Source organism: Canis lupus, chromosome 4 (genome assembly GCF_003254725.2).
Source record: "Canis lupus dingo isolate Sandy chromosome 4, ASM325472v2, whole genome shotgun sequence".
NCBI lineage: Eukaryota > Metazoa > Chordata > Mammalia > Carnivora > Canidae > Canis > Canis lupus.
In genome coordinates this window covers 17,495,959-17,512,432 of record NC_064246.1, presented here as the reverse complement: position 1 = coordinate 17,512,432, position 16,474 = coordinate 17,495,959, and the positions used below count along the sequence as shown (strand labels likewise).

Genomic DNA, 16,474 nt, shown 5'->3' with positions numbered 1-16,474 from the left:
ATTAATTAATTAATTAATTAATTGAAATGGACTGTGAGTTTCTGAATTCACATTACTGAATGTTCACTTGTGAACATTTGAGTGAAGCAAAAGTCTTTCACGATTGCAGTGCAGCAGCTGCCCCGAGCCCTGTGCTTGGCGACTTTCCCCCCAAGGATGGGATGCCTGGGATGCCGGGAGGCCCCATCCCACTCGGGTTCTTTCAGGGTCCTCCGGGGCCACAGCCCTGGCCGCACGCGCAGCCTCCACCTCACAACCCCAGCAGCCTGATGGGGCCCCACAGTCAGCCTTTTATGTCACCGCAATAGGCAGGCGGCCCCAGGCCCCCATCAGAATGGGAAACCAGCCTCCGGGAGGAGTTCCTGGGACCCAGCGGTTGCAGCCCAATTCTATGGATCCCACCCGACAACAAGGGCACCCCAACCTGGGAGGATCGATGAGAGAATGAACCCTCCCCGAGGCATGGGGCCCATGGGGCCTGGCCCACAGCATTACGGCAGCGGCATGAGACCACCACGCAACTCCCTCGGCCCGCCATGCCCGGGGGTGACATGGGCCCGGGAGCTGGCAGGCCCTGGCCAAATCCCAACAGTGCTAACTCAACTCCTTACTCCTCCTCATCACCTGGTACCTACGTGGGACCTCCTGGTGGTGGTGGCCCCCCAGGAACACCCATCATGCCTAGTCCTGCAGATTTAACAAATTCCAGTGACAGCATCTACACAATGATTAATCCGGTGCGCCTGGAGGCAGCCGGTCCAACTTCCCCATGGGTCCAGGCTCGCACGGCCGGATGGGAGGCATGGGCGGCATGGAGCCACACCACATGAACGTATCGTTAGGGTCAGGTGACATAGATGGACTTCCCAAAAATTCTTCTAACAACATAAGTGGCATTAGCAATCCTCCAGGCACCCCTTGAGACCATGGCGATCTAGGAGAGAACTTCCTCCACTCCTTCCAGAATGACAATTTTTCTCCAAGCATGAGGATGAGCATGTGATCCCCTCCTCTTCTCTGAGACGCTGAGAGAGCCTGCATTGCAGGCAGGAAGATGCCAGAAATTATGCAAGACAAAGTGAGGTGTCATTACCCAGGAGCTGGGGGAGTGGGCATCTCCTGCTCCCCCTCAGCCCCAACCCCCTCCTCCAGCCCCCCATCCGTCCCAATTTTAGTTTCATGCGATAAAAAGCCCGAATTTGGGGAACCCTGGGTGGCACAGCGGTTTAGCGCCTGCCTTTGGCCCAGGGCGCGATCCTGGAGACCCGGGATCGAATCCCACGTCGGCTCCTGGTGCATGGAGCCTGCTTCTCCCTCTGCCTATGTCTCTGCCTCTCTCTCTCTCTGTGTGACTATCATACATAAAATAAAAAAATAAAAAAAAAATCTGTTAAAAAGCCCGAATTTTTTATTCCATAAAACATGAAGGACAAAACTCAAAATAAAAATATATTTCAAGTCCAAAAAAAAAAAAAATTGCTTTGGCTACTCAGAATCTTTAGTAGTTCCCTATAAATTTGAAGGTTGTTTGTTCTAGTTCTGTGAAAAATGCTGGTGGTATTTTGATTGGGATTGCATTAAACATGTAGATTGCGTTAAGTTGTATAGACATCTTAATAATATTTGAACTTCCAATCTATGAATTGTCACTTGTGTTTGCCTTTCCTCATACTATTGTGTCTTTAAGTGGGGGGACCCACTACCGCTTGGCCTCCCAGCTAGCCCAATGCTGAGTCAGCTGATTTTTAAAGATTCAGGCTCCAAGTCCTGCGGTTACACAAACTAACAGAATTCAGCCCATTTGGTTTAGAAGGCCAGACATTATGAGGATGCTGTTTCCTGTGTAGCTCCTGGGTGCTTTTCTCTCTATATAACATCAGATCCCTCCTTCCTGTGGGCAGCTCCCCACCATTGTTTCTGCCCCTCCTAACCTCTCAGATGTGGCTTTGGATTGTTGTCTGGTTATTGACTTGGACGTTATGAGTGATATTTAGTTGTAAATGTGGGACGGGGTGAGCTTAGGGTCCTCCTACTCTGCCGTCTTCCTGGATTCACCCTGAATTATTTTAAGAATTTTAATTTTAATAGCAAATTTAACAAATTGGGTAAAGTGACAAAGGATTGATTTTAAACATGGTAGAATTACACACACACACACACATACACACACAAACATACTAAGACTGAAACTAAAGTAATGTATGTTAAAATGTGAGCGGTAATATCTGCTTCGGATTTTTCAGTTATTACTTCTTTTTTATACATTTGTGAATGTATTTTTCAACAAGTAATACTACAGCTATAATTATAACAACTATAAATAGGAATCATTCAGATTTGGTATTTCACATTTCAGATAAGTTTAAAGAAACTGGTATAATAAACCAATGACAGAATCAATTCAACTTGCATAGGCTATTTTCTGGGGTTTTTTTTGGCTACGGTACTTTTCCCATTCTCCATGAATTCTTCAAATTCCTAAGAGGCCTCTGCAGATTTCCTAACAAATTTTTAGATTCATGTCAGCTGTACATTCTGATTTATACACATTTAAATTACTTAAAATCAGTGAAGCAAGCACAGTCATGATTGCTAAATGCCAAATCATAGAAACTCAGAATTATCCTTACTAACTCTTTTCATTTCATATCTTAAAAAAATGTTGATTGAGTTGGGTCAAAGAAATAGAGTTGTTCGGGATCCCTGGGTGGCGCAGCGGTTTAGCGCCTGCCTTTGGCCCAGGGCGCGATCCTGGAGACCCGGGATCGAATCCCACGTCGGGCTTCCGGTGCATGGAGCCTGCTTCTCCCTCTGCCTATGTCTCTGCCTCTCTCTCTTTCTCTCTCTGTGACTATCATAAATAAATAAAAATTAAAAAAAAAAAAAAAAAAAGAAATAGAGTTGTTCTAATGCATAAAAGAATTAAGTTGTGGGAGAAGCTAGAGATAGTCTCTTTTCCATGAAGCCTCACAAATATTACGTGGCAATGTTTTCTCATTTCATCTTTTCAACTTACTTTATCCAGTGAAAATGGTATACAATGTTCCAGTTAGGGGAACTACCCCTATCTGGAATACTTTAAAATATGAGTTCTATTAAGATTCTAAAAATAGCCTTTTTCCATCAGGTTAAAAAATTGAGGTTAGATAATTTAATAACATAGTCCTTATAGATACACATTTCATGAGATCTAAGGAGCATTCTAGGGCCATCAGACACTGTTCTTTATTTCTGATGAGCTAAGGTAAAATCCGTTCCAGTTAACAAGATGTTATTTATCTGTAAAGACTGTTTTTTATTTTTGTTTTTAATAATTACAAGAAGAACATGGCAGAAAATAAGATTTAGGCTGTTCATTCCCAGCAGACAAGTTACTTACTACAAAAATTTCTCAGGCCTTTACTAATTTATCTAAGTTCTAATTACAGAAGTAACATGAGATCCTATGATGTCTATTATGCATGCTTTCTATTTTGTAATAGTTTTGTTAGAGAACATAGAAAGTTTCCCACTCAGTACCACAGATGAGAAAGAACAACAATAAGTATAATTGGATGCTGGAAGCTATCAGTGTCAATAAAGAAGGAATTTTAGGGATGGTGTGACCCAATTTTGTCCATGAATATCATTTTTGGATTTCCCTCCTTTTATATAGAGGAGTTAAAAATATTGCAGGGATAATGAAGGTTATTTCACAAAAAACAAAATTTTTAATTTATCAGGAAAATGCAACAAATCTACCTATATGCCCAAATTTATGGCTTCAAAGCACACAAACCAAAAATGAATAGAACTCTAAAGGAGTAGAAAAATTAACAATCACAGTAGGAGAATTTAGCCATTATTAAACAATGTAACCCAGTGATCAAAGAAAATGCAGAAAAAAACCTAAGGGCAAAGAAAGAAGGTTAAATAACCATCCTAAGCAGTTAGGTAAAGTGTAGTAAAATAATATGAAAAACATCAAGCACATAGAAAAGAATTTAACAAAATATGTAGATGAGTTCAAAAAATAAAACTATAAAAATGTAATAAAACAATTAAATATCCGAAGCTATAGATTTATGACAAAGGTTACAGTACAGAGTAATGAATAATCTATAGTCTTTTCAAGTAGTTATTTGGAAACACTTATATACTCACATGAAATTATCATCCCTCTAATTTACACTATTAAATAATCAACTCCAAATGTTATAAACTAGATCTGAATTCCCAGCAATAAAGATTTTATTTTTAAAAAAATTTATTTATTCATTCATGATAGACAGAGAGAGAGAGAGAGAGAGAGAGAGAGGCAGAGACACAGGCAGAGGGAGAAGCAGGCTCCATGCCGGGAGCCCGAAGTGGGACTCCATCCGGGGACTCCAAGATCACGCCCTGGGCCAAAGACAGGTGCCAAACCGCTGAGCCACCCAGGGATCCCCCAGCAATAAAGACTTTAAAAGAAAACATAGAAAACTGTCTATATGAACCCATAGGGGACTATTTGAAAAAGTATAACTTATTCATTCTGTTTATTATTATAAAAATATCAGAAAGCCTTATTAAGCTATTCAAAATCATAAATTTTGACCTGAGACAAGAGCCATGATATATTAAATGAAAAAAGGAAATAAAAAGTGTAAAACCATAGTAATCAGCATCATATGATATTGGCAATGAAAGAGACATACAGTTTAGTGAGATAGAATTAAAAGTCTAGAAGTAGACTTAATCTTTATGATCAACTGACTTTAAAAAAATAAGTATAAAATGCAAAATAATTCAATGGGAGAAAGTAATTTCACAGGATGGTGCTGGGAAAATTATGTATCTTCATTCAAACAAATATATATTGCAAAATAGAATAAGATAAAATAAATGAATCTGACATCTATACCTAACAACATATAGAAAATTAATTAAAAGGGGTGCCTGGGTGGTTCAGCAGTTGTGTCTGCCTTTGGCTCAGGGTATGATCCCAGGATCTGGGATTGAGTGCCACATCGGATTCCCACCATGGAGCCTGCTTCTCCCTCTGCCTGTGTCTCTGCCTCTCTCTCTGTGTCTCTCATGAATAAATAAATAAATCTTAAAAAAAATTAATTAAGAATAAATCGAAGACCTAAATGTAAATGCTATAGCTATTTTTAAAAATCTGGAAAAAAAGAGGAAATCTTGATGACCTTAGGTAGATAATAATTCTTAGTTATAATACCAAAAGAAAAAAATTGATAGACATTTTCAGAATTGAAAACTTGTTCCCTCAAAAAACACCCTTATGAAAATAAAAACACAAGTAATAGAGGAGAAAGTTTTTCAAATAACGTATTTGGTAAATAAAGTGTATCTAGGATATATAATAATTTTTATAACTTGAAAAATAAGAAAGAATAACAACAGGCATACTATTAAATATATGTTTTACAAATAAGAAGCACTAATGGCCAATAAACACACTAAAAGACGCTCACCATTATTAATTAAGGAAATGCAAATTAAAAAACAATGGAATAGTATTAGTTACCCAATAGAATGACTATAATAAAAAGCTAAATGAGAACAAGTATTGGCAAAGAAGTTTAGAAACTGACATCTTCATGTAGCTCAGATAAGAAGTTAATACATAGGGCAGCCTAGGTGGCTCAGCAGTTTAGTGCCACCTTGGGCCCAGAGTGTGATCCTGAAGACCTGGGACTGAGTCCCACATTGGGCTCCCTGCATGGAGCATGCTTGTGTCTCTGCCTCTCTCTCTTTCTCTCTCCTCTCATCTCTCATGAATAAATAAATAAAATCTTAAAAAAAAAAAAAAAAAAGAAGAAGTTAAAACACAAAAACTACTTTGAAAAATAATTTGGTAGCTTTTTAAAAAGTTAAACATAGGGGTGCCTGGATGGCTCAGTGGGTTAAGCATCAGCCTTAAGCTCAGGTCATGATCCCAGGCTCCTGGGATGGAGCCCCACATCTGGCTCCCTGCTCAACATGGAGCCTGTTTCTCAGTCTCCCTCTGCTGTTCTCCCTGCTTATATGCTCTCTCTGATAAATAAATAAATAAATAAATAAATAAATAAATAAATAAATAAATCTTTTAAAATAATTATCAAATGCCTTTTAAAACAAGTTAAGCATAAAGTCTCCATGTGATTCAATGATTTTCCTCCTTGGGATCCCTGGGTGGCGCAGCGGTTCGGCGCCTGCCTTTGGCCCAGGGCGCGATCCTGGAGACCCGGGATCCAATCCCATGTCGGGCTCCCGGTGCATGGAGCCTGCTTCTCCCTCTGCCTGTGTCTCTGCCTCTCTCTCTCTCTGTGTGACTGTCATAAATAAATAAAAATTAAAATAATAATAATAATAATTTTCCTCCTTAAGAATTTAACCAAGAGAAAACATATCCATAGAAACACATTATGTGAATGTATATAGTAGCATTATTTATAATAATCAAAAAATGAGAATAATATACATGTTCATCAACTGATACACAGGAAAGTAAAATGTGGTATATATATATATATATTAGAATGACTCAGCAACCATTAGGAATGGGCACAGAGACTAAACTACTGCTACAAAATTTTTGATGTTTTTGTCGTTTATCTTAGTGAACCTCAAAAACAGTATGCTACATGAAAGAAGTCAGTAAAAACAATCCAAGTGTTGACCAGTTGATAAACAGACAAGTAGAATATAGTATACCTCCATGATAGAATATAATTTGGTAATAAAAATGAGTGAAGTACTGATATATGATACAACAAGATGTACCTTGAAAGCAGTATGCGAAGTGAAAAAAAGGCATCACAGAAGACTACGTATTACATGATTGCATTCTATGAAATGTCCAGTATAAGTAAATCTATAGAGTAGGTTAAAATTAGACATTTTCTATGGCTTGCTGTTGACAGTAATGGTGGTGGAGGTTGAGGGGGAAAATGGGGTTACAGCTAATGGGTATAGGGTTTTTTTGGAAGGGTGGCAAGAAGTTTTAAAATTGTTGTGACAGTTGCACAACTCAGTGAATATACCAACTGAATTGTATAATTAGGTGAACAATATGGTTTGTAAATTATATTTTAATAAAGCTATTGTTAAAATGTTTTACAATGTAAAATAGTTCTGAATGATATAAATATGTGCACAAGTAACTATTTCCCATCCTACATTTGTCTATGGGAAAGCAAATGTCTCTGGCTTGAATCTGAACTCAGAATTCCCTGTATTCCAAAATTTTCAAATTCTACTGGTAGATTTATCTCAACATAATCTCCAACTCCCTCACAGTCCCTTCCTGGACATCAGGTTAACTCCTGCAAAGCTAGGAGAGCGAAGAGAGGCCATTTAGGTCTCTAGCTGGCTTTATGTTCATTTTGTTGTTGTTGTTTATACTTTCTTTTACTCTTTTGATGCCAGACAGCTTCCTTTAGCCCTGCTGTATCAACGGACATCTTAAGGCCTCTGGTTCATGTGTTGTCTGGACCTCTCTAGCTTATACCAAAATCAGGAAGTGGCCTTTTCTCTATATGACTTGGTTTGTTTTGTATTTGTTTTTTTTTGTATTTGTTTTTTTTTTGTTGTTGTTTTTGTTTTTGTTTTTGTTTTTCAGCTCTGAATAATAAGTACATCATTCATAGCTAAAATTTGCTTTGTATTGGCACTGGTATCATTCTTCAAAATTTTGAGTGGGAAATAATATATTGTTATTACCAATGACTGTTGAGGCATCTATTTAATAGTCTTCTTTTAAAGATAACATTTCTTTTCATCTGTCTAAAGGGTAAAAAGTTTGAAATTTTTGCTATAAAAACATGCATAAAGTGTCAATGGAGCTAAAGAAGGATCATTAGACTTAACATAGGAGAGGTGATGACTTGACCCAAAGAAGCTTTCAAGAAGAGAAAACAATTGAGTTAAGTCTTGAAGGAGTAAGGCATCTCAAAATATCAATTGAGAGTTGATCTGTTGAGTTCCACTTACTTCTTTCATAAAATCGTATTCTGTGGCTTTTAACTTAGTCATGCTCTTATTCTATGTTATCATCCTTGAGGAAATAACTTGTTGGTCTTTATCTACCTTTTTGCAAAGTTCGTAATCTTCATGTGCCTGGTTCCAGGGTCCCTGTTCTGGCTGCTGTATGATTAAAGGGTCTTCATGTATTGATGCCAACAGAGTCAATACACAGCAAAAACTTAAGTTTGATTTAACCTAGGGAAATGTGAATGACAAAACTGAACAAGTATTAAGTTTGCATAACAAGTTTCTTTTTAAACCTGCCCATATATTAGATATAGAATCAATCTGTACTGTATGAAATTTATGTTAGTATATGTGGCCACCATATGTAGCCTTTTTAATTTTTTTAAAATAATAAATGCAGGGGATCCCTGGGTGGCTCAGTGGTTTCGCGCCTGCCTTTGGCCCAGGGTGCGATCCTGGAGTCCCGGGATCGAGTCCCGCATCAGGCTCCCGGCATGGAGTCTGCTTCTCCCTCTGCCTGTGTCTCTGCCTCTCTCTCCCTCTCTATGTCTATCATAAAAAAATAATAATAAATAATAAATGCAATATATATGAATTTAGTATAAGACACACCGCTATTGGAACTGACCCCAGAATATAATATCATTGGACAAAAGCATCTTTGAATAAATTAGGAGTGCATCTCAGTGTAGTCATGTATTAGCTATGTCATTTTTGAACATGTTATCTAAGCTCTTTGAGCTTAAATTCCTGATTTGTTAAAGGAGGATAGTGATGCCTACTTCATCTTGTCTGTGTCAAGTTCCAGTCATGAAACCAGAAGCCACCTATTTTACCAGTCGGAAGAGTTTAAAAGCTTAAGCAATTGTTGGAAAGTCTGAGGAAATGAAGATCAGGGAAGCCAGCCACCATCACCAATGAACAGAGTAGAAAACCCAGAAAGAAACTCAAAACTATATGGTTAATTAATCTTTGAAAAAGGAAGAAAAAATATGCGATGGGAAAAAGACAGTGTCTTCAACAAATGGTGTCAGGAAAACTGATCAACTACAAGGAAAATAATGAAACTGGATCACTTTCTTATACCACACACAAAAATAAACTCAAAATAGATTAAAGACCTAAACGTGAGACATGAAACCATAAAAATCCTAGAAGAGAACACGGGAAGTAATTTCTCTGACATCAGCCATAGTAACATTTTTCTAGACATGTCTCCTGAGACAAGGAGGGGAAAAAGCAAAAATAAACTACTGGGACTACAATAAAACAAAAGGCATCTGCACAACAAAGCAAACAACCATCAAAACTAAGAGGCAACCTACTGAAAGAAGATACTTACAAATGACTTATCTGATGAAGGGTTAGTATATAAACTATATGAAGAACTGACACAACTCAATATCCAAAAGCCAAATAGTCCAATTAAAAATGGGTAAAAGACATGAATTGACATTTCTCCAAAGAAGACAGCCAGATGGCCAACAGACATATGAAAAGATGCTCAATGTCGCTCATCATCAGGGAAATGTAAATCAAAACTACAGTAAGATATCATCTTAAATCTCTCAGAATAGCTAAAAATCAATAACATAAGAACCAGTAAGGGTTGATGAGGATCTGAAGAAAAAGGAACCCTTTAATACTGTTAGTGGGAATTCAAACTGGTGCAGCCACTCTGGAAAAGTGTATGGAGGTTCTTCAAAAAGTTAAAAATAGAACTTCTGTATGATCCAGCAATCACAGTATTGGGTTTTTAACCAAAAAATACAAAAATGCTAATTACAAGGGATATATACACCTCTCTGTTTATAGCAGCATTATTTACAATAGCCAAATTATGGAAATAGTCCAATGTCCAATGATAGATAAATGGATATAGAAGATATGATGTATATACAGAATGGAATTTTTCATGCATAAAAAAAATGAAATCTTGCCATTTGCAATAACATGGATGACTCTTGTTAATGTAATGCTAATGAAATAAGTCAGTAAGAGAAAGATAAATACCATATGATCTCATTCATATGTGTAATTTAAGAAACAAAACAAATGAGAAAAAAAAAAGAGAGATGGAAAGGGATAAACCAAGAACGACTCCTAACTGTAAAAAACAAACGATGGTGAGCAGAGGGGAGGTGAGTGGGGGATGGGTGAAATAGGTAATGGGGATTAAGTCATGCACTTACCATGATGAGCACTGTGTAATGTGTAGAACTGGTGAATCACTATATTGTACACCTGAAGCTTATGTGACACTGTATATTAACTATACTGAAATGAAAATCAGTCTTAATAAAAAAATTTAAAAGAGAAAGAAAATAGAAGCCACTTTATATTACCACTTAAGAAGGGCTTTAAAGTCTGAACAATTGTTAGAAAGTCTGAGGGAATGAAGGTCAGAGAAGCCAACATCACCAATGTCAGTCAAAAGCGAAAAGATAGATGATCATGAGAAGCTTGGCCCAAAGCCAGGTTTCAAGATATATGGCAAAGTATCTCTGGATGGTCTCAGCCTATAGTTGTGATGCAGGTTCTTCTCAAGAAGCTCATCTGAAAGTCGCATTGAATCTTGCATCTTCCAGGAGCTCCTGGAAGATAATAATCTGTTTTTCCTGTCTCAGACAGGATAATAATCTGGAAGATAATAATCTGGAAGATAATAACCTGTTTTATCTGGAAGATAATAATCTGTTTTTCCTGTCTCAGACAGGATTCCTTACTTCAAACTCTGGGTGAGAACTACAGATGCAAGTGAATTTAGTGAAACTTAGTTCCTAGTATTTCTTGAAGTTGAGGAGAATTTAGATGGTGGTGATGCCGATGTTAACTCTATAACACAACTCAGCACTGGTTATTGAAAGATAAGATTAAAACATAACATTCTGTAGCCTCACATGCAGCACAGATTTAATAAATGGTGGTTATTATTATGATGTAGAGTTCTAAGGTATTATATTCTCCCAAAGCAACCTAATGTACACATACTTACTAATTATATACTGGAAAGACTTCCAAAATCCACTCTAACATTTACTGACACTTCTATACCAGTTCTGTATGCCAATTTCTTCCTGTCTTAAATTAAATAGATATTTTAGAGGTACAGGAAAAATTGCCTCAGTTATGATTTCAGAGTATTTTCATATATTAAAAAAAACCAAGGCTTATTCTTTCAGCATATTTTAACCACCATTTCCAAATCATAAAAAGAAAAAAAATCTTTCAAATATCCTGAACTTTAGTAGGAAACTGCATATTAATGGTTACATTTATAATATCTGAGGAAAGTTGAAGAGGGCATTTTAAATCCACTGCCCCTAATTCTTTCAATATTCTTAACAGCTAGCCCATTTATTCTTCTTTATTATGAGAATCCCATTAATACCAATACATTCAATTATTTCAGTGAAATGTTTAAAGCACTTTTAAAATAAAGGCTGACTTCAACTCTTTTAGAGGAATTGTAGCTAACAGTAAAAAAAAAAAAAAAAAAAAAAAAAAAAAAACAGAATAGAACTGATAATAGACTTCACACAGCACACCTTTAGCAGTGCTCTATAATTAGCAATTTAATTGTAACCTGCACTTCAGAAGATATCTAGAACCCTATATTCGACTTACAAATAATAAAGTGAGCTCTAATTTCATAGTGAATTATTGACACTTGCAAAACAACAAACTATGCTTTCTCTTAACCTTTGAATAAATTAACAGTATTAGCTACAATTTATAAGATGATATAACAAGCAGAGTTTTAGGTATGCTAACTAATTTTATGTTCGGAAAAGTTATGAGGTAGGTACTATTATGATCAAGTCCTTTATACTGATGAGAAAACTGAATCAGAGAGGTTGAAAATCATTTACCCAAGTGTAAAAAGCAATCAAGGGATGGAAGTAGGAAATAAGAAATGAATATGGTCAATCTGATGCTAGAACCAACTTTTCTGATCAGTGTGTTTCTGAGATAAAGGATAGCAGAGCTCAGATTCTCATTATTCATATGCATATACTCAGGCCATGTTTTCAGATTATGAGTATAAAATCTCACTATGATTAGAGAGCTGTCAAAACTACTGCATTTTAATATCCTAAGTACCTATGGTATCTTTAGATAGAATTTAATATAGGCTTACTTTATAATATGGCAATAAGTAATAAAGTAGGGCAAAATCAGGATGTGAAAGAGAGAGAAAATGGTGAGAAGGTACTAGAGAATGTTATTTTACTTACAGATATCCCTGTTTCCTGACAACTTATTTACTCTTAGTATCAAAAGAAAAAATGAGGGTGACTTAGAATTGTTGACTTTTAGAAAAACTGTGTCTTGTCCAGCTGATAGCCAGGACACAATGAAATCACCTAGGAGCTATGGCCAAGCTGCTAGACCTCTGTGATCTTCACAATAAGTAAACTTCAAACTACTTCAAGTTATCAATTAATTGGAATACACTGGATGTAATTTCTTAGAAAACCAAAGGAAAATTGGTTAGAACACCAGAGACAATTTTGAGACTTAAAAAAATTTTATGTGAGAAAAAAATAGAGTTGTTCTTTTAGGCAGGATTCAAGCTTCTATAGCTAAAAAACTAGAAATGAGGAGCTAATGTGTTAAGTCTAGTGAAATGATTTCATCACCTATATTCAACTTCTGCATAGCATTATTATTATATGATAAAATATAAGGTGGGTTAATTAGAATTATCAAGATCTTGCATAATTTTTGAACACAGGGGCTAAAATATTAAATAGTTCACTCTTTTTGATGCCACTGTGTTAGAGAGACTCAAGATATTCTTAAAGTGTGACCCATGAAGTTACTAGCGGAATTGGAGTACTGATTCTGAGCAGAGAAGATTTTTTAGGACTGTGAAACTTCTGTAAAATAGTAGATGCACATAATTATACATTTGTCAAAATCCATAGAATGCACAAGAATGAAATGTAATGTAAATTGTGGACTTTTGAGCAATGACGTATCACTGTAGTTTTATCAATTGTAATGAACATACCACAATAGGTTGGGATATTGATAGTTGGAGGAGATTTTATATGTGTGAGAACAGGGAGTATATGGGATCTCTGTCCTTTTGCCTGTTAACCAAAACTAGTCTTAAAATATAAAGTTTATGAATTAATAAGACTATACTAATGGAATCACAGAGAAGCTTTTATTACATTTACATTAGCAATTCTTCTCAATACTTTTTTTGTGGACTTTAAATCATAACATTTTAGAATTAGGAAAGACTTTCAGGAAATATTTAATTCAGTTTTTTAAACTTGACTGCAGACATTCTGAGATACCATCACTTCAGATGTTTATTTAATAACAAATACCTAGGCTTCATCCAAATCTTAGAGAATCAGTTTCAAAGACAAAAGGGGCTCATAATTGCATTTTAACATTTCCCAGATTGATTCATATATGCAGTACACTTTGATAGCCACAGATATGGCACAGCTTCTCATATGAATTATAAATAAATTGAGATTCAGAAAATTCAAGAGATTTTACCTATTTCCATAAAACTAATTAAAGCAAAGGGCAAAGTCACTTCCTTAAATCATTAGCTTCCTTTTCATAGAACCTATATCCATCCAACAGTATAATATAAATTGAAAGTTGACTTAACAAATATTTAGTAAGTAGAGACTGTAGGTAGAGATGATATTCTAAGAAGCATGGATATATCAAATATTTAAAGAAACAGTTCACCAAGATGTTAATAAATTTGTTCCAGCTATTCATGCTAGATTGTTTTAAGATACAGTATTTCTTTGTTTTCATGGAGTAAATCTTTAATAACTGAACAGAGGACTACGTATTCAACAATTAAGGGGAGGGGAAAAGGAGTTATGGTAGACTGACTAATTTCATTGATTGAGGTAATGGCATCTCTGCATTTCTACCCTTTAGAAATGTCTTTATGAGCTAATATAAAATAGATCTAGAAAGATATTAAGAATTGGAAAACCTCAGCGCTCAATTCAGCTCTGTTAGTTGCTACTATTTATAGAAATATCTTGGGCCCTCCTTAATCCCAACACCCAGTTACCCCATCTCTCCACCCACCTCCCCTTCTGCACATGATGAGATGAACACCGAGTGTTATATTTTATGTTGGCAAATTTATTTAAATAAAATTAAAAAAAAATCTCCTGGGGAAGAATGTAGACCTTCTGAATGGCACAGACTTACTTATTTATTTATTTTACTATATACTTACCTCCTTCTAGAATGGTTTCTGATGTAGGATAGATATGCCTTAAGTATCAATGTCATTGAGAATAGCAATTCCAAGTCATGACTCCCAATTTTAGAGGTCTGTTGATATACAAAGTACCAACACTTTAGAAAAGTGGCTCCTTTCCTATTTTTGGATTGCAAAATAATTTTGAAAAAAATTGTAGATGGCATTTTTATTCCACCTTTATGGCTTTAGGAATTTCAAAATTCTTTCCCCCTTTTTCCCCCTCTAGAAGACTTCCTTTCTTTTCCTATTCTTTCCTTCTCAAAGAAAGCAAATGTGATTTTCCAAATAACCAATGAATAATTAGGTATATTAATCACTATAAACGCAAGGGAGCTGTTACAATTAGGTTAAGATCGCTTACATAATTAACAGTAACTCATCATTTCTCTGTTTTATACCATGAATAAGATAGACTTTTTTTAAGATTTTATTTATTTATGAGAGAGAGAGAGAAAAGAGAGAGAGAGAGAGAGAGAGAAGCAGAGACACAGGCAAAGGGAGAAGCAGGCTCCATGCAGGGACTCAATGCAGGGCCTCCAGGACCACGCCTTGGGCCCAAGGCCGTGCTAAACTGCTGAGCTACCCGGGCTGCCCAGATGGACTTTTTCTAGTAAAACAAATATCATCAAAATATACCATGAAATGCACTCGTTTTTTAAAATAAAGCTTTAATTATGTGCTTATATAACATGTGCAGAAATTGCTCTTAAAGGAAACACATTGAAGATTTATTTTGGAAGTTTTAGGAATAATTCTTTGGTAAAAATTAAACCAGATCACAATAATAGCTAAATCCTGAGGTAATTTTTTTCCAGGAGGTGGATGAATCTAACAAGATTCCAAAAATGAAAGTGTTACAGATGTAATGTTCCAGAAATATATAGAGAGAAGACTAAGTATATGTCTTCTCTGGACCCTTTCTTTACTATTATACTTGATAGGAGCAGGATTTCCTCTTGAGTGGTCAGATTTCAACCTGTACTGTATTTTGTAGAGTTGACAATAAGCATACCTCATTCAGAATCTTCCAGAGCTATGTTCCTCTGTTCATTGTGAATGATTTAAAAATCCTAAAATTAAAGAGAAAGTAGCAAAATATAGGATAGATTTAGAATTGTTACATCCAGGAAATAATGAAAAATCAAAGTAATATACAAGAAATTTAAATATTTTGTCACTATAAATTTAATTTTATTCTGTATAATTTCTTACAATTTCCAAACTATCACAATGTCATTTATAAGTTTATATATACTTCCTTCCTAGTTATTCAAGAATTTATGAATAAAAAGAGTTTTATCTTTCACTGGGAATACCAGATAAACTAGATAAACTATATTTGAGCTTGATGGGCTCCTCAACCTTTTTTATTTTGTCTACTCAATTTTATTAAGATATAACTTATTTAATAAAACATACCAATTTAAAATACATGAACACATGTGTTGAATTTTTTTTTTGAATTGTAACTCATGTAATCATGCAAGTAACTAATTACCTATTGAAGATACAGAATATGATCTTTTTGCAAGAAAATTCTGTAATGCCTAAAGGAAAAATGCATATATAGAGATTTGCAAGTTACTTTGAGGACTTTGCCTTTCCTTAAAAGTGATATGATAAGTCACTGGAAATTATTGAGCAGAAAATAACTTCATTTAACTTGAGGTTTAATATAACTGGCAGGTTGAATTAAATACCATTTTCCTCCCTCCTCCCAGTTTATGTGATTTAAACCTGCTTTGTACTGGAAGAGAAAATTTTTTGGGAATATGTAAAGATAACAAATACTTGCACTTCATGAAAAGTGTTAATTGAAGGTCTACTTTTCAAAAAAGGCTTTGTGGGCAGCCCTGGTGGTTCAGCGGTTTAACGCCACCTTCAGCTTGGGGTATGATCCCAGAGACCAGGGATTGAGTCCCACGTCAGGCTCCCTGCATGGAGCCCTCTTCTCCCTCTGCCTGTGCCTCTGCGCCTCTCTCTGTCTCTGTAATGAATAAATAAGTAAAATTTTTTAAAAAAGAGGCTTTGTAAACAAAATGTTTAAATGAAATTTTTAAAAAATTATTTTAGTGAGTTTTTCTTTCTACCATTTTTTAAAAAAGTTTACCTCTCTGTAGGAAACAAAAATCACAACTACAATGAGATATCACCTCACACCTATTAGAATAGCTAAACTCGGGATCCCTGGGTGGCGCAGCGGTTTGGCGCCTGCCTTTGGCCCAGGGCGCGATCCTGGAGACCCGGGATTGAATC

General features: G+C 35.8%; 1 pseudogene; it reads left to right on the top strand.

Moving 5' to 3' along the window:
* Positions 1–170: 170 nt before the first annotated feature.
* Positions 171–1,123, top strand: LOC112651448 (single-stranded DNA-binding protein 3-like; annotated as a pseudogene).
* Positions 1,124–16,474: the final 15,351 nt, after the last annotated feature.